The following is a 25,779-nucleotide window of genomic DNA, read 5'->3' as shown; positions in this document are numbered from 1 at the left end:
TATTGTGGCTACTAAGATTGCACCTCAATCAACAATTTATAGGATCATCAAGAACTTCAAGGAAAGAGGTTCAATTCTTGTTAAGAAGGCTTCAGGGCGTCCAAGAAAGTCTAGCAAGCGCCAGGATCGTCTCCTAAAGAGGATTCAGCTGCGGGATCGGAGTGCCACCAGTGCAGAGCTTGCTCAGGAATGGCAGTAGGCAGGTGTGAGCGCATCTGCACGCACAGTGAGGCGAAGACTTTTGGAAGATGGCCTGGTGTCAAGAAGGGCAGCAAAGAAGCCATTTCTCTCCAAAAAAAACATCAGGGACAGATTGATCTTCTGCAGAAAGTATGGTGAATGGACTGCTGAGGACTGGGGCAAAGTCATATTCTCTGATGAAGCCTCTTTCCGATTGTTTGGGGCATCTGGAAAAAGGCTTGTCCGGAGAAGAAAAGGTGAGCGCTACCATCAGTCCTGTGTCATGACAACAGTAAAGCATCCTGAGACCGTTCATGTGTGGGGTTGCTTCTCATCCAAGGGAGTGGGCTCACTCACAATTTTGCCTAAAAACACAGCCATGAATAAAGAATGGTACCAAAACACCCTCCAACAGCAACTTCTTCCAACAATCCAACAACAGTTTGGTGAAGAACAATGCATTTTCCAGCACAATGGAGCACCGTGCCATAAGGCAAAAGTGATAACTAAGAGGCTCGGGGACCAATACGTTGACATTTTGGGTCCATGGCCTGGAAACTCCCCAGATCTTAATCCCATTGAGAACTTGTGGTCAATCCTCAAGAGGCGGATGGACAAACAAAAACCCACTAATTCTGACAAACTCCAAGAAGTGATTATGAAAGAATGGGTTGCTATCAGTCAGGAATTGGCCCAGAAGTTGATTGAGAGCATGCCCAGTCGAATTTCAGAGGTCCTGAGAAAGAAGGGCCAACACTGCAAATACTGACTCTTTGCATAAATGTCATGTAATTGTCGATAAAAGCCTTTGAAACGTATGAAGTGCGTGTAATTATATTTCACTACATCACAGAAACAACTGAAACAAAGATCTAAAAGCAGTTTAGCAGCAAATTTTGTGAAAACTAATATTTGTGTCATTCTCAAAACTTTTGGCCACGACTATACAGTGTTTCAAAAGCGAAAGTCTCAGTACTAGTGATGAGCAGCATAGGCAATATTCGAATTCGAAATATTTTGCAAATTTATAGCCGAATATTCGCCATAACGTTGCAAATTTGAGAATTCGTGAGCTCCAGTCATTGTTTACTTGATTGCAAAAATCGGCAATGTAATATATTTGCAATAAATTAGCGATTAGCATATTCAACACTATTCGCGAATACGAATATATAGCACTATATTCTAAATATTAGCGAATTCTCGAAGTGGCGATATTCGCGAATAAAATTCATGATTCGAATATTTGTGCTCAACACTACGAGTCAGTACATGGTGATTTTGTCACTTTGCTAGTAAATAATCAATTTATTGCAGTGAGGAGTGCTGCTGACAAGCTCACATATGCAATTAAGTGAATTACATAAAATATGTTTAAATAATCCAAAAACCCTCCGGCTAGTCAGTACTAATAAAATAGTGATCCGTAATTTTGTCACATGCCAGGTCTGGGAAATTAATAGCAACAGCAGCGCACAGTGCAGTTCTTGAAAGTGAGATTCTTCATGCATTGGTGACTGTCACCTGTTTCTCAACAGATTTTGAACAGCCTTGCCTTCAGCATGCCTGATTCATGGCTAAAATTAATTTTGACACCTATCGTAGAGTATTATAAGTGGCTGCTGAAATCTTGAGATGTGTGAACTTTTTACAACGTTAGTACAAAACCACTGACCATTGATAGCCTTAGGTGAAATCCTTTACTCATGTATATGCTGATCTACTGTTTCAAGTAAATGGACTTGAGTGATATTTTATGAACTAATATTCCTTCGTTTTCATGTACTGAAATGTGATATAGGAACACATGTCTTCTCTTACATATTACCAGGGCAAATAATTAATAGTGAATCTCTGAATTGTATATGTTGCATGACTGCACGCTAATTAAAAACTAGCATGGAATATAGCTTAGCATTTATGATAATAATATATGATATCCAAAATGAATTACATGTTAAGCATAAATACGTCATAAGGACAAATGAACACTGAAATAAGAATAATAATTATACTATTTTAGATATCCCCTACTATAAATTTTTAAAGGAGTTTAGTAACCATAAACCAGTTCAAAGAATTCCAAAAAGACTTCTAATATTTTAATAATTAATCAAAGGAGTACATTATTTCTGATATCGAACCGTTAGGCTGCTGCAGAACCTCTGCTTGAAGAATAAGGAACTATTCCTGTCTGCCATTAATTAATATGAAACACCCATATGCTTTCTACAATGAAGGTCTGTAGCATTTGAAGTGTGGATTACAGTATGCTGTTTCGCATCAGATAGAATAGATAGATAGACAATGGAGCTGCTGAAGAACCCCTTTATAAGGAAAGAGGGAGCATAATCAGAAGTAGCAGTATTGCTGGCAAAAAAAAGATGCAACGATGTAAAGTGCCGCGTTTATGTCAAGTATAGAGCAGGCTCAGCAATGCTGACTTCTAGATAGCTTCAGAATTTGTGGACAATGGTGGTAGAGCAGAGTCAGAGACAAGTTGCTGGCAACAGAGCTCAAATTTACTAGGCAGCATGCTACACAGAGAGGCAACACAGCTTAAAGAGAATCTGTCATCAGAGACCTCCTCTCCAACCGTTTGCATAGACACATAGCCGAGGTTCAGTGACTTGGGGGGAATGACACTAGTCTATGAGTACTTCCTTAACTCCCCAGAGGTGGGTCACATAGCCACACCCACAAATGAACATGCTGGCAAGTCAAAACAGTGCTCCCCTATTTTTTTTTTATAAATATGGTATGAGCATGATGCCAAGCCTTCAACTTAAAGCATACCTAACCTTTCAAATGAATTTGCATTAATCATTACTACAATGTGTGTACATGAGGAATAATACTCTTTCTGGCCTCTATATGACTTTTATCTGGCATATTTAGCCGTTTTCCTCTGCGTATAGTGAATGTCTAGTTTGCAGTTCTCCCAGAGATGCAGGTGTAGACTAGTTGCCATCCATTGCACATAGAAAGTAGAGAAGAATCTGCTTCTTATTCTTCTCTTATTCAGACACAGCCCCAGGCACATGTAGGACATTACAGAGAGTTACTGACCTGTATGGTTGTGAATAAAGTATGTGTGCTGAGATATAAGCTTCCTATGTAGAAATCCAGTTGCTTGTCTGCGTGTGTCTCATTTAACTGCTGTTTACTACTTCTGCTTCCCCTCTCTATTGACTTGCATTGATATATGTAATATGATCCTCCTGTAGATCTGATCCATTGTAAGACATTTTTCCAAAATGAAAAGCAATTAGCGAGGAGGAGGGGGGCAGAGGTAAACAGCTGATAACATGAGAACTAGACATTTCTTACTGATAACTAATTTTATAAAGTTTCTGGTGGTCATTTTTACTATTGATTTATAAAAACATTGTGTGAAAAGATGGTGACGATAAAAGCTCCACCAGCACAGAGAAAAAGACATTTCTTTGCACTTGTGCTCCCATGTGGTATAGGCACTGTTGCACTTCTACCATCATAACATCTGTGGCCAAACAGTCTCAGCCAACTGACACAGACTGCCACCTTCCTCCCTATTCAGATATATTCAAAGGAAGTGAAATGTCACCATATAAGAGCAGGTGGGACAGCAAAACAACATACTACTGGCTGGACAATTAGAAATGACACCTGTCACTCCTTTCAAACACAGAAATGAGAAGCAAAGATCTAACCAAGCCCCTGTTTGCTACCTGAGAAAAAAAATATTTTTTTCTTTCCTCACTTTCATGGGCCAAATTGCCACCCTATTGTTTGCCGACAATACAGTTCATCTAGAAAGGAGAGCCCTTCACAAGTTCATGCCACCTAATAGCAAAGGTGATGGGACCAAAATGTCCTCTAACAGTCTATGGTACATATCTTCTTGGCTGTGTAACACAACTAATCTATGTATATTCATCATTTACTGTCACTGAAATGTGATGTAAATATTGTTTATATATCAATAAAAAACCTCCCTTGATATATACAGGGATGAACTGGGAATTTAGGCCAGCCCTAAAAATACTGGTTTCATGTTGTAAGCGGTTCCAAGTTTACAGAATGTGGGTCCAACAAAAATAGATGGGGTCAACACAAGTAGGTGGAGGCAACAATACAAACATGTAGCACAAAATACTGCCCCAGCAGAGCCAAATATCAAAGAGTTGCACAGGGTATTGCCACAGCAGAACCAACTACCACAGTGCTGCACATAACATCGCCCCAGCAGACCCTATATATCACAGTGCAGCACAAAATACCATCCTAGCAGAACCAACTTCCACCGTTCAGCACAAAATTTTGCCCCAGTAGAACCAAGTACCCTAGTGCAGCACAAAATAGTGCCTGAGCAGAACCAAACACAACAGTGCTGCACAAAATACCACCCAAGAAAAACTAAATACTATAGTACAGCGTAAAATACTAAAGTATTAGAGCAAATTACCATATTTCAGCAAAAAGCACTGTCCCAGCAGAACCAAATATCAAGATGCAGCACAAAATACTGCCCCAGCAAGAACCAAGTCCTGTTTATACTCTGCAAAAAGGGGTGTAAAGCTATGTTTTCATGTCACACATGTATTTAATTTATTTGTGCTTATTGAGGTGTTAATAGGGCACATTTACATCCACCACTATATGGGTCCCTCTATATAAAAAGGAGGGTTTAGATCAGTCCAGTGCAGGGGTGACCAACCTTACAGACACAAAGAGCCCAAAAAAACAACGTATGACTACCAGGAGCCACAAGCTATACATTTACACAGTGCAGAGCCTAGTCTGACCTGGGGGTCCTCCCCTGGTTGAATTGCAGAAAGAGAATTGTTACAGTCCATTCCTGGAAGCTTGTGCAAGATTCAGCTTGCGAAGTGCAGTGTGAGGAGAGTTGCTTTAACCTTATATCTTGGACACATTTGAGGATCAGATTGGCCATCTGCATAGAGAGAATATCAACATCCAGCAGACTACATTGTGGAAACATACATTGTAAGTAGTGTTGTGCGTGAATATTCGTATTGCGAATTTTAATCGCGAATATCGCCACTTCAAGAATTTGCGAAGATGTAGAATATAGTGCTATATATTCGTATTCTCGAATATTCTAGATTTCTTTTCATCAGTAACCTCCCTTCTTGCTTGTGGGCCAATGAGAAGGCTGCAATGTCTTTGTCTGAGCTTAGCGACATCCCTAGCAACCAATAGAAAAGTTGCCTACCCCTTACTATATAAGAACCTCCCCAGCAGCCATTTTCTGCAGGTTTTTTTTAAAGTTCTGAGAGAGATAGCAGTGTCATTGCTGGTAGGTAGTGTGATAGGTTCTGCTGTCCATACTGTAGAAAGGTGCAAGGGTCCGTCATTGATGGAAGGTACGTTTCACCGAGGTTCCTGGCCTCATTGAGATAGGAACCGGTAATTTTGTGTTTCAGCGGCAGCTAGTGCTCGCTGACACTGTTTTTACTTAGTGTGGCTGTAAAGCCAATCCGGGCTGGTTCTTATTGGGAGCAGCCAAAGAGCAGGGTGGGTGGCTGTTCCCCACGTTCCAGGCCAGGTTTTGGGCTGGGATTTAAAAATCCAGCCAGCAGCTCAGCTGTGTGTGGAATGATCCTCCAGGTGATAGTGGAGCTGTGGAAGCTATGTGTTTGTGAGCTGAGGAGTTCTGCCATGCTGCAAGGCTGAGAGCTGCATAAGAGCCGCCTGCTGAGAGTCAGGCGCCCTAAAGCCTGCTGTGGACTGCCAGGTGACATGTTTTGTTCTGTGGACTCTTGCTGTGTGAATTACGCGAGGCTAATAAGCAGCAGCAAGAGACCAACCAGTTGCTGCTACAACGCGTGATTGCTTTGCAGACAGCAGGAGCAACCCCAAGCGTCCATGATGCCCGGAAAGCAGTCCGTGCAGCGATCCCTAAAATGAACCCCGCAGACGACGTCAAAACCTACCTGGCGATGTATGAGAAAGTGGCCACCAGGGAAAGGCTGCCCCAGGAACAGTGGGCTGGGGTTGTCGCTCCTTTCCTGGCATCAGAGTCTCAGCGGGTGTATTTCGACTTGCCGGACGATTAAGGGTACTTTCACACTTGCGGCAGGACGGATCCGACAGGCTGTTCACCCTGTCGGATCCATCCTTCCGCTATTTCGCAGTGCCACCGGACCGCCGCTCCGTCCCTATTGACTATAATGGTAACGGGGGCGGAGCTCCGGTGCAGTACGGCAGTTCGCGGTGAACAGCCTGTCAGATCCGCCCTGCCACAAGTGTGAAAGTACCCTAAGCGGCCGACTACCCAAAGGTAAATGGGGAGATTTTGGCAAGACTGGGGGTGAATGTGCTGGTCCGGGCCCAGCAGGTGCATCAGTGGGGGTTCAACCCGCCTGAGCCCGTGAGACCCCAGTATTATAACCTGCTCAACCTTTTGCAAAAGTGGCTACAGCCTGACGTGCTGAGCCCCACTGCTATGCTGGACCGGTTGTTAGCAGACAGGTTCAGGAGAGCTCTGCCACCCCCTCTCCAGCAATGGATTGGCCAGGTCTCTCCAGGTAATGTGCTTGAGATTGTTGACTTGGTGGAGCGCTATGAGGCAACCTGGAAATTGCAGGGGGGTTCTTTTGGGAGGGGGGCTGTCAAATCCCGTAACTCTCCACCCCAGACCTGGTGACTGGTGCCCACCAAACCCACCCGGGATGTAACTCCTGTGGTCCCCGCTCCAATAATCTGCTGGCGGTGTTGGGAGCCTGGCCATGTTCGAGCTGACTGTCCACATCAGGGGGAACCCATGGACACGAACTATGGCTTCCGTCAATCATTGTATGCCAGGAAACTGTGTGCAGTGGGTGCTCCGGAGTCTCTGAACCATCTGTGCCAGGTGGAGGTGGGAGACACTCCAGCGGAGGCTCTGTTGGACTCAGGGAGTCTGGTGACCCTGGTAAGGGCTTCCCTGGTACGCTCCGCTGAGTACACCAGCCGTAAGGTCGGAGTCATGTGTATACATGGGGACTTAAAAGACTACCCTACTGCTATGGTGTCTCTGTCCACGGTTTCCGGCAGGTGGACCCACGAGGTGGCTGTCGCAACCAACCTACACTATGAACTTATAATAGGGAGAGACTTCTCGGGCTTCCCGACCATGTGGCCGGTTACGAGAGTGACTGATACCCATGAGACATGGGTAACCCTAGCAGAGTGGCCCGGCTCAGGGGGGAGGCCAGAACCCTGGGAACCTGAGTCCGAAAGGCCAGCGGTAGGGGTGACCGCCACTTCGGTGGAAGAGGGGAAAACAACCCCGCTTAGGGTCCATTCACATGTCCATATGTGTTTTGCGAATCCGCAAAACACGGATACCTGGAATGTGCGATCCGCAATTTGTGGACCGCACATCACAGACACTATAATAGAAAATGCCTTTTCTAGACCGCAATTGCGGACAAGAATAGGACATGTTTTATTTTTTTCAGGAACGGAATTGCGGATCCCGAAAAAAAGGATCCGGAAAAAACGGATGCGGATCCCGAAAATGCGGATGTGGATCCCGGAAATGCGGATTCGCATCTGTTCCAGCCCCATTGAAAGTGAATGGGTCCGCAAATTGCGGAATTAATGCGGACCCAAATTTTGGACGTGTGCATGGACCCTAAGTGTAATGGTGGGAGACATGGAGGACTTGCCGTCGGGGCCTGAGCTGGCAGACCTCAATGTCTCCGGGGATAATTTTGGTACTGCATCGGGATCCAACCTTATCCCGAGCCTGGGAAAATGTACTAATAATAGATGGGGAACCACAACAACCAGGGGCAGAGTCGGTGTTCCCACGTTTTATGGTTCACCAGGATATGTTGTATCGGGTAAATCAGCTGTGAGGTGAATCCATTGAACAGTTGGTGGTGCCCCAGGCTAATCGCAAACTCGTGTTAGAGTTAGACCACCAGCATGTTCTCGGGGGTCATCTGGGAATGCAGAAAACACAGGACCGGATACTACAATGGTTTTACTGGCCCAGTGTGTTTAAAGAGGTGGACGAGTTCTGTAAGTCTTGCCCAACCTGCCAGGCAACTAGCCCCCAACACCTTTTTCGCAGTGCCTTGGTACCTCTCCCGATCATCGAGGTACCGTTTGACCAAATCACTATGGACCTAGTAGGCCCAGTACCAAAGTCCGCTAGGGGACACCAACACATCTTGGTTGTCCTTGATTATGCCACTCGGTACCCGGAGGCAGTGCCACTGCGGCATACATCGGCAAAACTTATAGCTAAAGAGCTAATGGGGATGTTCTCCCGAGTGGGGCTACCTAAAGAGGTCCTGACTAGGGATGAGCGAACCCGAACTGTATAGTTCGGGTTCGTACCGAATTTTGGGGTGTCCGTGACACGGACCCAAACCCGAACATTTTCGTAAAAGTCTGGGTTCGGGTTCGGTGTTCGGCGCTTTCTTGGCGCTTTTTGAAAGGCTGCAAAGCAGCCAATCAACAAGCATCATACTACTTGCCCCAAGAGGCCATCACAGCCTTGCCTACTATTGGCATGGCTGTCATTGGCCAGTGCAGCATGTGACCCAGCCTCTATATAAGCTTGGGTCACATAGCGCTGCACGTCACTCTGCTGATTCAAGCATAGGGAGAGGTTGCTGCTGCGACGTTAGGGCGAGATTAGGCAGATTAACTCCTCCAAAAGACTTCATTCTGTGATCGATCTCCAGCTGTGGATCATTGAAGTGCTAATATCGAATTGCTCACTTTTTTTAGGCTGCCCAGAGCGTTTTTATATCACTTTTTTTCTGGGGTGATCGGCGGCCATTTTGTGGCTTGTGGTGCGCCAGCACAAGCTACCACCAAGTGCTTTTAACCATCAATAGTGTGGTTATTTTTTGCTATATCCTAAATCAGCTGCAGGCTGAGCCTGTGTCACCAAAGTGCATTTAACCATCAACAGTGTGGTTATTTTTTGGCCATATACTACATCAGGTGCAGGCTGAGCCTGTGTCACCCAAGTGCATTTAACCATCAACAGTGTGGTTATTTTTTGGCCATATACTACATCAGGTGCAGGCTGAGCCTGTGTCAGCCAAGTGCATTTAACCATCAATAGTGTGGTTATTTTTTGGCCATAAACTACATCAGGGGCAAGTTGAGCATGTCACCCAGCGCCTAAAAAATAGACCTGACATTTATATTCCTCCAAATCAGTACTGTTTTAGCTGGTCAAGTTATTTGTAGTGACCGTAAAAGCACAGTTTTTGTTCTGGGTTGAAAAACTATTCCCAAATTTGCCATTCTCAAAATAAGTAGTTTCTGCTATATCAGGCCTACTTTAAATCTATCCCAAAAAGGATATCTTAGATTCAAGGTGCTGATAGTGTCATTCAGAAAAACTTAACACACACGCTACCGTGCAGATACAAGTCTAATTCTGTGATTAAAGGTATATCTGTCACACAGCGCCTAAAAAATAGGCCTCACATTTCAATTCAACCAAATCTGTACTGTTTTAGCTGGTCAAATTATTTGTAGTGACCGTAAAAGCACAGTTTTTGTTCAGGTTTGAAAAACTATTCCCAAATTTGCCATTTTCAAAATTGTGGTGAACGGGAACAATGAGGAAAACATCTAATAAGGGACGCGGACGTGGACATGGTCGTGGTGGTGTTAGTGGACCCTCTGGTGCTGGGAGAGGACGTGGCCGTTCTGCCACAGCCACACGTCCTAGTGAACCAACTACCTCAGGTCCCAGTAGCCAGCAGAATTTACAGCGATATTTGGTGGGGCCCAATGCCGTTCTAAGGATGGTAAGGCCTGAGCAGGTACAGGCATTAGTCAATTGGGTGGCCGACAGTGCATCCAGCACGTTCACATTATCTCCCACCCAGTCTTCTGCAGAAAGCGCACAGATGGCGCATGAAAACCAAGCCCATCAGTCTGTCACATCACCCCCATGCATATCAGGGAAACTGTCTGAGCCTCAAGTTATGCAGCAGTCTCTTATGCTGTTTGAAGACTCTGATGCCAGGGTTTCCCAAGGGCATCCACCTAGCCCTTCCCCAGGGGTGGAAGAGATAGAATGCACTAACGCACAACCACTTATGTTTCCTGATGATAAGGACATGGGAATACCACCTCAGCACGTCTCTGATGATGACGAAACACAGGTGCCAACTGCTGTGTCTTTCTGCAGTGTAAAGACTGAACAGGAGGTCAGGGATCAAGACTGGGTGGAAGACGATGCAGGGGACGATGAGGTCCTAGAACCCACATAGAATGAAGGTCGTGCCACTGACTTTCACAGTTCGGAGGAAGAGGCAGTGGTGAGACCGAGCCAACAGCATAGCAAAAGAGGGAGCAGTGGGCAAAATCAGAACACCCGCCGCCAAGAGACTCCGCCTGCTACTGACCGCCGCCATCTGGGACCGAGCACCCCAAAGGCAGCTTCAAGGAGTTCCCTGGCATGGCACTTCTTTAAACAATGTGCTGAGGACAAGACCCGAGTGGTTTGCACGCTGTGCCATCTGAGCCTGAAGCGAGGCATTAACGTTCTGAACCTTAGCACAACCTGCATGACCAGGCACCTGCATGCAAAGCATGAACTGCAGTGGAGTAAACACCTTAAAAACAAAGAAGTCACTCGGACTCCCCCTGCTACCTCTTCTGCTGCTGCCGCCGCCTCGGCCTCTTCCTCCGCCTTTGGAGGAACGTTGGCACCTGCCGCCCAGCAAACATGGGATGTACCACCAACACCACCACCTGCGTCAGCAAGCATCTCAACCATGTCACACGGCAGCGTTCAGCTCTCCATCTCACAAACATTTGAGAGAAAGCGTAAATTCCCACCTAGCCACCCTCGATCCCTGGCCCTGAATGCCAGCATTTCTAAACTACTGGCCTATGAAATGCTGTCATTTAGGCTGGTGGACACAGACAGCTTCAAACAGCTCATGTCGCTTGCTGTCCCACAGTATGTTGTTCCCAGCCGCCACTACTTCTCCAAGAGAGCCGTGCCTTCCCTGCACAACCAAGTGTCCGATAAAATCAAGTGTGCACTGCGCAACGCCATCTGTGGCAAGGTCCACCTAACCACAGATACGTGGACCAGTAAGCATGGCCAGGGACGCTATATCTCCCTAACTGCACACTGGGTAAATGTAGTGGCGGCTGGGCCCCAGGCGGAGAGCTGTTTGGCGCATGTCCTTCCGCCGCCAAGGATCGCAGGGCAACATTCTTTGCCTCCTGTCTCCTCCTCCTCCTACTCAGCTTCCTCCTCCTCTTCTTCCACCTGCTCATCCAGTCAGCCACACACCTTCACCACCAACTTCAGCACAGCCCGGTGTAAACGTCAGCAGGCCGTTCTGAAACTCATATGTTTGGGGGACAGGCCCCACACCGCACAGGAGTTGTGGCGGGGTATAGAACAACAGACCGACGAGTGGTTGCTGCCGATGAGCCTCAAGCCCGGCCTGGTGGTGTGCGATAATGGGCGAAATCTCGTTGCAGCTCTGGGACTAGCCGGTTCGACACACATCCCTTGCCTGGAGCATGTGCTGAATTTGGTGGTGCAGAAGTTCATTCGCAACTACCCCGACATGTCAGAGCTGCTGCATAAAGTGCGGGCCGTCTGTTCGCGCTTCCGGCGTTCACACCCTGCTGCTGCACGCCTGTCTGCGCTACAGCGTAACTTCGGCCTTCCCGCTCACCGCCTCATATGCGATGTGCCCACCAGGTGGAAATCCACCTTGCACATGCTGGACAGACTGTGCGAGCAGCAGCAGGCCATAGTGGAGTTTCAGCTGCTGCACGCACGGGTCAGTCGCACTGCGGAACAGCACCACTTCACCACCAATGACTGGGCCTCCATGCGAGACCTGTGTGCCCTGTTGCGCTGTTTCGAGTACTCCACCAACATGGCCAGTGGCGATGACGCCGTTATCAGCGTTACAATACCACTTCTATGTCTCCTTGAGAAAACACTTAGGGCGATGATGGAAGAGGAGGTGGCCCAGGAGGAAGAGGAGGAAGAGGGGTCATTTTTAGCACTTTCAGGCCAGTCTCTTCGAAGTGACTCAGAGGGAGGTTTTTTGCAACACCAGAGGCCAGGTACAAATGTGGCCAGACAGGGCCCACTACTGGAGGACGAGGAGGACGAGGATGAGGAGGAGGTGGAGGAGGATGAGGATGAAGCATGTTCACAGCGGGGTGGCACCCAAAGCAGCTCGGGCCCATCACTGGTGCGTGGCTGGGGGGAAACACAGGACGATGACGATACGCCTCCCACAGAGGACAGCTTGTCCTTACCTCTGGGCAGCCTGGCACACATGAGCGACTACATGCTGCAGTGCCTGCGCAATGACAGCAGAGTTGCCCACATTTTCACGTGTGCGGACTACTGGGTTGCCACCCTGCTGGATCCCCGGTACAAAGACAATGTGCCCACCTTACTTCCTACACTGGAGCGTGATAGGAAGATGCGCGAGTACAAGCGCACGTTGGTAGACGCACTACTGAGAGCATTCCCAAATGTCACAGGGGAACCAGTGGAAGCCCAAGGCGAAGGCAGAGGAGGAGCAAGAGGTCGCCAACGCAGCTGTGTCACGGCCAGCTCCTCTGAGGGCAGGGTTAGCATGGCAGAGATGTAGAAAAGTTTTGTCACCACGCCACAGCTAACTGCACCACCACCTGATACGGAACGTGTTAGCCGGAGGCAACATTTCATTAACATGGTGGAACAGTACCTGTGCACACCCCTCCACGTACTGACTGATGGTTCGGCCCCATTCAACTTCTGGGTCTCCAAATTGTCCACGTGGCCAGAGCTAGAATTTTATGCCTTGGAGGTGCTGGCCTGCCCGGCGGCCAGCGTTTTGTATGAACGTGTATTCAGCACGGCAGGGGGCGTCATTACAGACAAACGAAGCCGCCTGTCTACAGCTAATGTGGACAAGCTGACGTTCATAAAAATGAACCAGGCATGGATCCCACAGGACCTGTCCATCCCTTGTGCAGATTAGACATTAATTACCTCCCCTTAACAATACATTATTGTACTCCAGGGCACTTCCTCATTCAATCCTATTTTTATTTTCATTTTACCATTATATTGCGGGGCAACCCAAAGTTGAATGAACCTCTCCTCTGTCTGGGTGCCGGGGCCTAAATATGTGACCGTGGCCTGTTCCAGTGGTGGGTGACGTGAAGCCTGATTCTCTGCTATGACATGAAGACTGATTCTCTGCTGACATGAAGCCTGAATCTCTGTTATGGGACCTCTCTCCTCTGCCTGGGTGCCTGGGCCTAAATATGTGACAGTGGCCTGTTCCAGTGTTGGGTGTCGTGAAGCCTGATTCTCTGCTATGACATGAAGACTGATTCTCTGCTGACATGAAGCCTGAATCTCTGTTATGGGACCTCTCTCCTCTGCCTGGGTGCCTGGGCCTAAATATGTGACAGTGGCCTGTTCCAGTGTTGGGTGTCGTGAAGCTTGATTCTCTGCTATGACATGAAGACTGATTCTCTGCTGACATGAAGCCTGAATCTCTGTTACGGGACCTCTCTCCTCTGCCTGGGTGCCGGGGCCTAAATGTGTGACAGTGGCCTGTTCCAGTGGTGGGTGACGTGAAGCCTGATTCTCTGCTATGACATGAAGACTGATTCTCTGCTGACATGAAGCCTGAATCTCTGTTACGGGACCTCTCTCCTCTGCCTGGGTGCTGGGGCCTAAATGTGTGACAGTGGCCTGTTGCAGTGGTGGGTGACGTGAACCCTGACTCTCTGCTATGACATGAAGACTGATTCTCTGCTGACATGAAGCCTGAATCTCTGTTACGGGACCTCTCTCCTCTGCCTGGGTGCCTGGGCCTAAATGTGTGACAGTGGCCTGTTCCAGTGGTGGGTGACGTGAAGCCTGATTCTCTGCTATGACATGAAGACTGATTCTCTGCTGACATGAAGCCAGATTCTCTGTTATGGGACCTCTCTCCTCTGCCTGGGTGCCTGGGCCTAAATATGTGACAGTGGCCTGTTCCAGTGGTGGGTGACGTCAAGCCTGATTCTCTGCTATGACATGAAGACGGATTCTGTGTTGACATGAAGCCTGAATCTCTGTTACGGGACCTCTCTCCTCTGTCTGGGTGCCGGGGCCTAAATATGTGACAGTGGCCTGTTCCAGTGGTGGTTGACGTGAAGCCTGATTCTCTGCTATGACATGAAGACTGATTCTCTGCTGACATGAAGCCAGATTCTCTGTTACAGGACCTCTCTCCTCTGCCTGGGTGCCTGGGCCTAAATGTGTGACAGTGGCCTGTTCCAGTGGTGGGTGACGTGAAGCCTGATTCTCTGCTATGACATGAAGACTGATTCTCTGCTGACATGAAGCCTGAATCTCTGTTATGGGACCTCTCTCCTCTGCCTGGGTGCCTGGGCCTAAATATGTGACAGTGGCCTGTTCCCGTGGTGGGTGACGTGAAGCCTGATTCTCTGCTATGACATGAAGACTGATTCTCTGCTGACATGAAGCCTGAATCTCTGTTATGGGACCTCTCTCCTCTGCCTGGGTGCCTGGGCCTAAATATGTGACAGTGGCCTGTTCCAGTGGTGGGTGACGTGAAGACTGATTCTCTGCTGACATGAAGCCAGATTCTCTGCTATGGCATGAAGAGACTGATTCTCTGCTGACGTGAAGCCCGATTCTCTGCTATGGGACCTCTGTCCAATTGATATTGGTTAATTTTTTAAAAAAAATTTTTTATTTTTATTTATTTCCCTATCCACATTTGTTTGCAGGGGATTTACCGACATGTTGATGCCTTTTGCAGCCCTCTAGCTCTTTCCTGGGCTGTTTTACAGCCTTTTTAGTGCCGAAAAGTTTGGGTCCCCATTGACTTCAATGGGGTTCGGGTTCGGGACGAAGTTCGGGTCGGGTTCGGATCCCGAACCCGAACATTTCCTGGAAGTTCGGCCGAACTTCTCGAACCCGAACATCCAGGTGTTCGCTCAACTCTAGTCCTGACTGACCAGGGGACCCCTTTTATGTCTAAGGTCATGATGGAACTCTGTAAGTTGCTGAATATTAAACAGTTATGGACGTCCATCTACCATCCACAAACGGATGGACTGGTTGAAAGGTTTAACAAAACACTAAAAACCATGTTAAAAAGGGTGGTGTCCTGGGGGCGGAGCTTGTGCCGGTCAGAGATGGCTGCACGTTATTGAGCTCCGCTACACAGATCTCCATTAGCACCTGCTACTGCCAGCAAACTGTCTGAAACTGCCTAATAATGGTGAAAATCGGGAATTCTAAGGCTGGTGAACACCCGACCTCCAACAAAACACAAATCGTTACTGGAGAGATGGACAAATTTATAAAGAAAGCTGCCTCCTCGTTTGTGGCGCGAGATCCCAAGATGGCGCCGGCTCACTCACAGAAGGCCTCTGAGCGCTCTATGGATAGATCGGAGGAGGAAAGCGATGTAGAGGAGCCACAGGGTAAAAGTGCGCTTCCCATCACAAGGCACTACCTGAAGCAAGCCCTCTGCAAAGCCATGGAGCCGGTCATCGATGAAATATCTGCACTCCATCAGGAGATGAGGCAAGTGGGGGACCGGGTAGAGACACTTGAAACTCACCAGGCATCAATACTGGATCACCAGTCGGCCACCACTAACTCCCTCCGTAAATGCAGTGCTTACCTTAACGACCTGCACAATGCCCTGGAAGACCAGGAAAACAGGGGGCGCCGTAACAACCTGCGCCTCAGAGGGATCCCAAAATCCGTACAACCCGGAGACGTCCCCTCAACAGTTAAAACCATCTGCACCTTGCTTCTCGGCCCAAATTATGAGCCTGATATAGTTATAGAGCGGGCACACAGGGCTCTACGTCCTAAGCCCAAACCAGATGAACCCCCCATGGACGTGATCTGCAAGTTTCTCAACTTCCAGGTTAAAGCTGCGGTTCAAGAGGCTGCTAGAAGCTGCCCTGATTTTTCTTATGAGGGTGCGCAAGTTACATTCTACCAAGATCTAGCTCCGTCCTCTGACGGAGTTGCTAAGATCCAATAAGACTCAATATAAATGGAACTTCCCTTTTGGACTTTCCTTCTCCAAGGCTGGACGCCGCTTCAACATCTCTGCATACTCCGAATTGGAAGATCAATATGAACAGCTGCAAATCCCTCCCTTGAAAGTGGAGAACTGGGAACTATACCAGGACCTGGCCGCTCTCCCAGCTGTTCCAACAGTCATCCCGTTCACTTTTCAGCGGACCCCTAAAGCACAAAGAACAGGGAGAAGAAGCCGACAGCTAACTCCGAAGAGACTAGCTTAAGCTCCATGAGGCACCTCTTTGCTGTGTTCTTCTTACATTCATCAATATTGAGTTTGTCAAGCTATAGTTAGCTTAAAGTTCAATTCAGGTCGTGACTCTCCTCAACCTCTTACAGTTCTTGTCTCTTTTTGTCCTCTCCAACTTTACCCTCACCTTGATGGGGTTACTACTGTTCCCCTCCTACCTTCATCTCTATCCTGGTCAGCTCTTTATATGTTCAGGTTCGCATATATTAGTGCTGGAGATCTAAGCTCAGGTCTACAGACCTTTTCTCCCCCAAATGTCTTTCCTCTGCTCCTACCCTAATGCAGAGCAACGTGTTTTTTGTTCACCTCATGTTCTAAATTTTTTTTTTTTTCTTTCTTTTCATATTTTGTTATTTATATGGTACAGGTTTTCTATTCATTTGCGGACTCAGATGTGGCGGGACTATCCTGGTCTCCTGGCCCCCCTCCCGAGGTGGCAGAGAATGTTCTTTTTGACTAGTGCGTCTTACTGGAGAATCCAAGAGCTTTATAAAGGTAACCCTAGATATATAAACCATCATGGCTGACTTATGCATAGCCTCCTACAATGTTAAGGGATTCAATTCTCGCTCCAAACATAGTCAGATATTCTCCTTGATGCGTAAGTCAGGTGTGACAGTTCTATTTCTCCAGGAGACGCACTTCAGGTTCAATCACTACCCTAATCTGACGTTCTCATATTACCCCCAGTGGTACCATTGTGGGGGGAGCTCTTCTGTCTCGGGGGGGGGGGGGGGGGGGGTGAGCATAGGATTCCAGAAAAGGATCCCCTTTAAATATCTTAGTCACCTCCAAGACCCAGAGGGAAGGTACATTCTGGTTTCGGGCCACATAGGCTCTCTAGTGTACACGTTTATCAACCTATACGCACCAAACACTAAACAAGCACAATGGCTTACCACAATCATCCCAATCATCGACTCCTTCAAGGAGGGTTTGGTGGTCCTGGGTGGGGACTTGAATGCAGCCCTGAACCCACAACTTGATGCATCCTCACACAAATCCGCACTTTCGTTAGGCTCCCTGCGAGTCATGAGAGAAGGACTGTGGAACTTGCATTTAGTGGATTCCTGGCATGCTTTCCATCCCGATTCAGCAGACTACACCTTCTACTCACATACCCACAGCACCTATCATTGTCTAGACTACCTATTTGTTTCCAAGGAACATCTCCAGCTTTGCTCAGAAGCAAGTATTGGCTCCATCCACCTATCAGACCATGCCCCCATCTTTCTCTCCATACTGGCACCTTCACAGCATCCGAGGGCCTTTAGTTGGCACCTCAACGAATCCCTGCTAGGCGACTCAAAAACTAATAACAAAATTGAGGCCCTCCTGAAAGAATACTTTCTTTTCAACAAACAACCGTCTACGTCACCCCAATCTCTTTGGGACGCCCATAAACCATACATTAGAGGACACTTTATTAGTATAGGAACGTACCTGAAGAAAATCAGAGGAGAAAAAATAGAGTCTACCCAACTAAAAATTCAGGCCCTTGAGATGCTTCATAAGCGCTCCCTATCTGACTTACAACTTGAAGAATTGTCAAAGCTCAGAGCAGAATTGAAAGCCCTTTTACAAATTAAAGTAGCCAAATATTATTTCAACTCCCAACACAAATATTTTGCCCATGGGGACAAAGCCTCTAAATTCATGATGCACAAAATAAAAAACAGGAGAGCCAACAATTTTATACATCATTTAACCTCCCCTTTAGGTGACTCATTGTTTTCCTCCACTCATATTGCTGCTCAGTTTCGAGATTTTTATGAAGCCCTCTTCAACTTACCCCCCTACAATGATCCAGAAGCCCATAAGTCTCTCATTTCTTCCTTCCTAGACTCAGTGACCCTCCCATCTTTGATAGATTCACAAAAACGGGTTTTGGTCTCCCCCTTTACCTTAGATGAACTGTCCGCTGCTCTCCATCAGTTACCAGTGGGCAAATGCCCTGGCCCAGATGGTCTTCCCGCCTCATATTATAAAACTTTTCAGGGTCAACTTTTACCCCATCTTCTGGATGTTTGCAATCTCACCCTAAAGGGTAGTCTTCTCTCCAGGGACATGACAGTAGCACACATCACTTTAATAGCTAAAGAGGGGAAGGATCCAAAACAATGTGCTAATTACAGGCCAATTTCCTTACTCAATTTAGATCTAAAGCTTTTGGCTAAAATGTTGGCAAACCGCTTGGCCAATTTCCTCCCCCTCTTGATACATAGAGACCAGGTGGGTTTTGTTCGCAATAGGGAAGGCAGAGACAATACTTCCAGAGTCATAAATGTACTATGCCATGCCTCAGCATCCTCAAAACCTTTACTCTTTTTAAGTACTGACGCAGAAAAAGCGTTTGATAGGATCAATTGGACTTATTTAAGAGAAGCTCTGTTGCGTTTCGGACTCCCTGGTCTCTATGTGCAAGCTATTTTTGCTATGTACTCTTTTGCTACTGCTAAGGTTATGGTCAACGGTGTTCTCTCCTCCCCCTTTCGCATTTGTAATTGCACTAGACAGGGGTATCCCCTGTCACCCTTACTATTTGTTTTAGCTCTAGAGCCCCTTTTGGTCTTGTTGAGAAATGATACCAATATCAATGGCGTTAAATTGGTAGGACAGGAGCACAAATTGGCGGCCTTTGCTGACGACGTCATGGTTATGACCATCAACCCCACGGTTTCTCTTCCCCTCATACAAAACCACCTACAAAACTATAGTGTAGTCTCTAATTTCAAAATCAATGAAAAAAAATCGCAAATTCTGAGTACTGACCTCCCCTCACATGTCAAACAGACTTTAAGGATCAATTCACCCTTTGATTGGTCATCCCCTTTCTTAACCTACCTTGGTGTAAAGATAAGTCCATCCATCCCTGATCTCTTTGCACTTAATTATACCCCCTTGCTCCAATCTATGTTTAATGCCATAGACAACCTTAATCTCCGTACCCCATACTTGTCCTTGTTTGGGCGTAAGAATCTCTTGTCGTCACTGATCATACCTCGTCTCACTTACCTCCAACAAATTCTACCTATCCCTATACCTAAAACATACTATGAGTCCATTAGGAAAAAATTCAGGTCCTTTATTTGGAATGGAATAAAACCGAGACTCTCATACTCCCAACTCTCAAAACCAGTATCAGTGGGAGGAATTGGTCTCCCGGACCCTGAGGTTTATCGCAATGCTATACTTCTTTCTAGAGCAATTGAATGGCTAAGAAATAGTCCCGAAAAATCATGGGTCCCACTAGAACAACACTTAATGGGCAGACCCCTGCGGTCTCTACTTTTGGGAGGCCAAAATCCGAACTTCTCCCCTTCCACCTCATATCCAATCTTACGGGCCACTCTGAATGCTTGGAAATGGTCACTTTCCACACACTGCTCAATCCCCTTCCCCTCTCCTCTCCTACTAGTCAGTGATGTGATTGGAACGATCTCCCCTGATAGGTTAACCTCTACCCCAAGAGAGTTAAGGAACTCGTCCACCCCCATTATCTCTCTCCTGGGAAGCTCTGGAGATATTATTAGTACTTGCGACATGATAGAGACTCTAAAACCCCAGCCCAGTGGCTTAACCCTAATCACATACCTTAGACGGTTCATATCCCGCAATACAGGTGAGGGCGAACTCTTTCACCCTTTGGTCTGGCTTGAATCCTTGATCTCCGTTCCGAAACCGCCTAAAAAGCTAATTTCGCAAATATACAATAGGCTGAGATCAACCCCCTTAATAGTCAAATCTTCCTTCATCCGACACTGGGAAAAAGATCTAAACAGAGACCTCCCCCTTTCCATGCTCCCCAAACTCTTTCTAACTGCCTTTAAGCCATCTAGATGTGTAAGGATTCAGGAGAATAGCTACAAATTAATCTCTAGATGGTACATAACCCCAGAGAAATCCTGCCTCTTCTCTGATGGTTCCTCAGATGTTTGATGGAGGTGCCGGGGTGACAGAGGCTCCTTCTTCCACATCTGGTGGGACTGCCCTAAAATACACAAATGGTGGAGAATCATATTTGATACCAGTAACGAAATTTGTCTCACAGCTGTGAAGGCCTCTCCTAGTAAAGCCTTACTTGCTTGTTTCGATGAAGATATCCAATCCCCCCCTACATTCCTCTTTAAACAACTATTGATTGCCGCAAGGCTCCTTATACCAAAATTCTGGTTGCAAACTGCTCTTCCCTCTATACTACAATGGAAGCAGAAAGTTGACCAGATATACTGGTTTGAGGAAATCTCTGCATGGGAGTCTGGTACTCACCCGAAATTCACAAAAAAATGGTACCTGTGGCTTGTCCATAGGTTCACACTCCCCCACTTGGGTTAAGTCTAAACCCTCAGGCCTAGTATGTCCTTCTCTAACAACCCACACTCTGCCGCAACCTCGCAGCTTTTTCCAGTCTAACACTATAATGCTCACCTTTTCTGACATAATACTTCCATAACAGTTGCTTCTTATCCATCAGAACCCTCTACCTTGGGACCTTTCCTTTCCCTTGTAAGGATTCATATAATACACTATAAACTAGGATATTAATACCATGTCTCTTTGATAATTGTCAATATTACTGTATATGTAGCCTGCCTATCGTATGCCACATTCTGTACCGCCCTTGGATTTTTTATACTGCTGATTTGCTACCCTGCCGATACAATCTCTCTCATTGTCTCAACCTGTACTGTTACATTGTTCCTGTAATTACACGGTTAATGTCTCTTCACAAAACTAATAAAAAACTTTAAATATAAAAAAAAAAAAAAAGGGTGGTGTCCAAAGATGGAAAGGATTGGGACCTTCTTCTTCCCTATCTCATGTTCGCAGAGCGAGAGGTGCCCCAAGCCTCTACTGGGTTCTCGCCCTTCGAATTGCTATATGGCAGACATCCTCGTGGCTTGTTGGACGTAGCCAAAGAGGTGTGGGAACAACAACCCACTCCGCATAAAAGCGTCCTTGAATATGTTATCAAGATGCAACAGCAGATTTTTCCTCTTGTCAGGGAGCATATGGAGGCCGCTCAGCGAGCCTAGAGTCGGATCTATAATTGGCAGGCTCAGGTCCGGATCTTTAACCCGTGTGATCGGGTTTTGGTTCTGGTGCCGACCGTGGACAGTAAGTTCCTAGCCAGGTGGCAGGGGCCCTACGAGGTATGTGAAAACATTAGAGAGGTCAATTACAAGGTACACCAGCCGGAGAGGCGAAAGCCGGTGCAGGTTTACCATGTTAATTTACTAAAACCTTGGAAGGATAGGGAAACCTGTACGGAAGACAGCCCGCAGCCGGGATTTCTAGGGCAAGAGGTTCCGGCTCCTCTGTTTGATGCAAAGGAAGTGGTTGCCACAATAAAAATTGCTGACAGCCTCTCCTCTAAACAGGCTCAGGAAACCAGGGAGTTCGTTAGTCGGAACACGGATGTGTTCTCAGACCTCCTTGGACGCACTTCCGTAATCCAACATGACATTGTCACTGAGACTCAGGCAAAAGTCAGATTAAAGCCATACCGGGTACCCGAGGCTAGGCAAAAAGCCATCTCGGAGGAAGTGCAGTTCATGTTGCGGCTTGACGTCATTGAGGAGTTTAAAAGTGAGTGGGCCAGTCCTGTAGTCTTAATTCCAAAGCCAGACGGGACGTTACGATTTTGTAATGATTTTCGGAAATGAAACGAAAATATCTAAGTTCAATGCATATCCCATGGTAGATGAACTTATTGAGAGGTTAGGCCAAGACAGGTATTTTCCTGTTTTTGGAATTCACCAAAGGGTACTGGCAGGTACCCTTGAGGGAGGCTGCCAAAGAGAATACTGCCTTCGTTACACCAGAGGGACTGTACCAATATAAGGTGTTACCCTTTGGCCTGCATGGCGCCCCCGCCACTTTTCAACGTCTAATGAACATTGTGCTTCGTCCCCATCGACGATATGCCTCGGCTTACCTGGATGATATTGTCATTCACAGTACTGATTGGGAAAGTCACCTGCCCAAAGTACAGGCCGTAGTGGACTCCCTTCGAAAGGCGGGGCTAACAGCTAACCCAAAGAAATGTGTGATAGGCTTAAAGGAGACTAAATACCTTGGGTATGTCATTGGGCATGGAGTCATCAAACCCCAAGTAAACAAATTAGAGGCGATATGGAATTGGCCCCGACCTGCCACCTCTAGACAAGTAAAGTCGTTCCTGGGAATGGTGGGCTATTATATGAGGTTTTTTCCCTATTTTGCCACTCTAGCGGCTCCGTTGACAGGGCTCTTGAAGGGACGAAAGTCCGTGATGGTCCGCTGGAATGATCAGGCGGAAGAGGCTTTCACCGCTTTGAAGTTGGTCCTGTGTCTGTCCCCAGTTTTGGTGATGCCCGACTTCAAGAGGGAGTTTGTGGTACAGACCGATGCCTCCGAAGTAGGCCTTGGTGCTGTACTGTCTCAGGAAGTCAACGGGGAGGAGCATCCCATTGTCTTCCTCAGCCGTAAGCTCACTCCAGCTGAGACCCGGTACAGTATAGTGGAGAGAGAGTGCCTGGCCATCAAGTGGGCACTCGAGTCTCTCCGCTTTTATCTTTTGGGGAGGAAGTTCCGTCTGGTGACCCACCACTCCTCTCTCAAGTGGATGAGCCAGGCCAAAGAGAGGAATGCTCGAGTCACCAGGTGGTTCTTGTCTCTACAAAACTTTAAGTTTACGCGGATGCCCTGTCCCGAGTACACTGTCTGGCATGTGTTCACCCACTCAGGGTTGATCAAAGAGGGAGGTATGTAGGAAGGCGCAAAGGTCCGTCATTGATGGAAGGTACGTTTCACCGAGGTTCCTGGCCTTGGTGAGATAGGAACCAGTAATTTTGTGTGTCAGCGGCAGCTAGTGCTGGCTGACACGGTTTTTACTTAGTGTGGCTGTAAAGTCGATCCGGGCCGGTTCTTATTGGGAGCAGCCAAAGAGCAAGGTGGGTGGCTGTTCCCCACGTTCCAAGCCAGGTTTTGGGCTGGGATTTAAAAATCCAGCCAGCAGCTCAGCTGGGTGTGGAATGATCCTCCAGGTGATAGTGGAGCTGTGGATGCTCTGTGTTTGTGAGCTGAGGAGTTCCGCCATGCTGCAAGGCTGAGAGCCGCCTGAGAGCCGCCTGCTGGGAGTCAGGTGCCCTAAAGCCTGCTGTGGACTGCCAGGTGACACGATTTGTTCTGTGTGAATTAACACCAGGACTCTTGCTGCAAAGAATTGTTTTTCTTTTCTGCCTTTTTGTGTAAATAAACACTGAACTTTTGCTTTTCAACCGTGGTCTTGTCTCGGTATTGCGTCCGTTTAACTTGCCTACCAGAGCAAATCCCTAAAATACATACAGTACATGCTACATACATAGTGCTGTGATGTCAGAAGCTCACAACAATACTTAGTACACTAATCAGTAATATGTAGTCAGACCTGCTAAAATGTGAAGTTGCACGTATTGCGCAAAAATATGTGCAACATTAATTGCCGATTTGCGCAATCACTAATATATTGGAGCATTATATCTGCATATAAAGCTATTGTAATGTTCTGCCATGCCAACCATTTTCTCCAGTCTCAGGAAACTTCTGCAAAAATTCATATTTTACTGTGCAAGCCTTCTACAAGATCATTAATAAATATATTGAAGAGAATAGGGCCCAAAACTGACCCCTGAGGTACTCCACTAGTGACAGTGACCCAATCTGAGTGTGTACCATTAATAACCACCCTCTGTTTTCTATCATTGAGCCAGTTACTTACCCACATACAGACATTTTCTCCCAGTCCGAGCATTCTCATTTTATATACTAACCTTTTATGTGGTACAGTGTCAAATGCTTTGGAGAAGTCCAGATATACGACATCCATTGATTTACCACTGACAAGTCTAGAACTTACCTCCTAATAGAAACTGATTAAATTAGTTTGACATGACCGATCCCTCATGAAGCCATGCTGATATGGCCTTATTTGCTAATTTTCATTGAAATCCTCCAAAATAGCATCTCTTAGAAAACCTTCAAACAGTTTACCCACAACAGATGTTAAACTTACCGGCCTATAGTTTCTAGGCTCTGTTTTTGGACCCTGTTTGAATATTGGCACCACATTTGCTATGCACCACTCCTGTGGAACAGTCACTGTCAGTATAGAGTCCGTAAATATCAGAAATAAGGGTCTGGCTATGACATGTGGCTTATATTAGCTAATGCAGGTCATTTGTTATCTCAGAAATTGTATGTCGTAGAGAGCTAAGACCCAGTTAAAACCTTCCTGGACAGCTGGTGAACCTGTGTGCCAAATTTGGTGAAGATCGGTTCAGTCGTTTGGTCACACATAAAGAACAGACAGTCAGAAACTCATTTTTATATACAGTTGCAAGAAAAAGTATGTGAACCCTTTGGAATGATATGGATTTCTGCACAAATTGGGCATAAAATGTGATCTGATCTTCATCTAAGTCACAACAATAGACAATCACAGTCTGCTTAAACTAATAACACACAAAGAATTAAATGTTACCATGTTTTTATTGAACACACTATGTAAACATTCACAGTGCAGGTGGAAAAAGTATGTGAATCCCTAGACTAATGACATCTCCAAGAGCTAATTGGAGTGAGGTGTCTGCCAACTGGAGTCCAATCAATGAGATGAGATTGGAGGTGTTGGTTACAGCTGCCCTGCCCTATAAAAAAACACACACCAGTTCTGGGTTTGCGTTCACAAGAAGCATTGCCTGATGTGAATGATGCTTCACACAAAAGAGCTCTTAGAAGATCTGCGATTTAAGAATTCTTGACTTGCATAAAGCTGGAAAGGGTTATAAAAGTATCTCCAAAAGCCTTGCTGTTCATCAGTCCACGGTAAGACAAATTGTCTATAAATAGAGAAAGTTCGGCACTGCTGCTACTCTCCCTAGGAGTGGCTGTCCTGTAAAGATGACTGCAAGAGCACAGCGCAGACTGCTCAATGAGGTGAAGAAGAATCCTACAGTGTCAGCTAAAGACTTACAAAAGTCCCTCGCCCCTAATGTTTTAGATGGTCAGTTTAGCAGGCCCTTGCTCCAAATGTTTTAGAGGGTCACGAGCAGGCCATCAATCATAATTTGTCAAGGGTGTGTATGATTCCCTCCTTCATGTGTAATAAAGGGTGTATTGGAGTGCCGTTTCCTTGTGATTTTTGACAGCCCTTTCACTTAGTGCATAGGCTTTATGAATGTAGGAGTCCCACTGCATGAACAATTGTACCACAATGTAAACGAGGCCCTCCTTTATGTGATATACAGGCTGTATC

The sequence above is a fragment of the Bufo bufo genome, chromosome 2 (assembly GCF_905171765.1).
Source record: "Bufo bufo chromosome 2, aBufBuf1.1, whole genome shotgun sequence".
In the NCBI taxonomy this organism is placed as follows: Eukaryota; Metazoa; Chordata; class Amphibia; order Anura; family Bufonidae; genus Bufo; species Bufo bufo.
The sequence above is the reverse complement of the archived record's forward strand: the minus strand, read 5'-3'. Positions refer to the sequence as shown.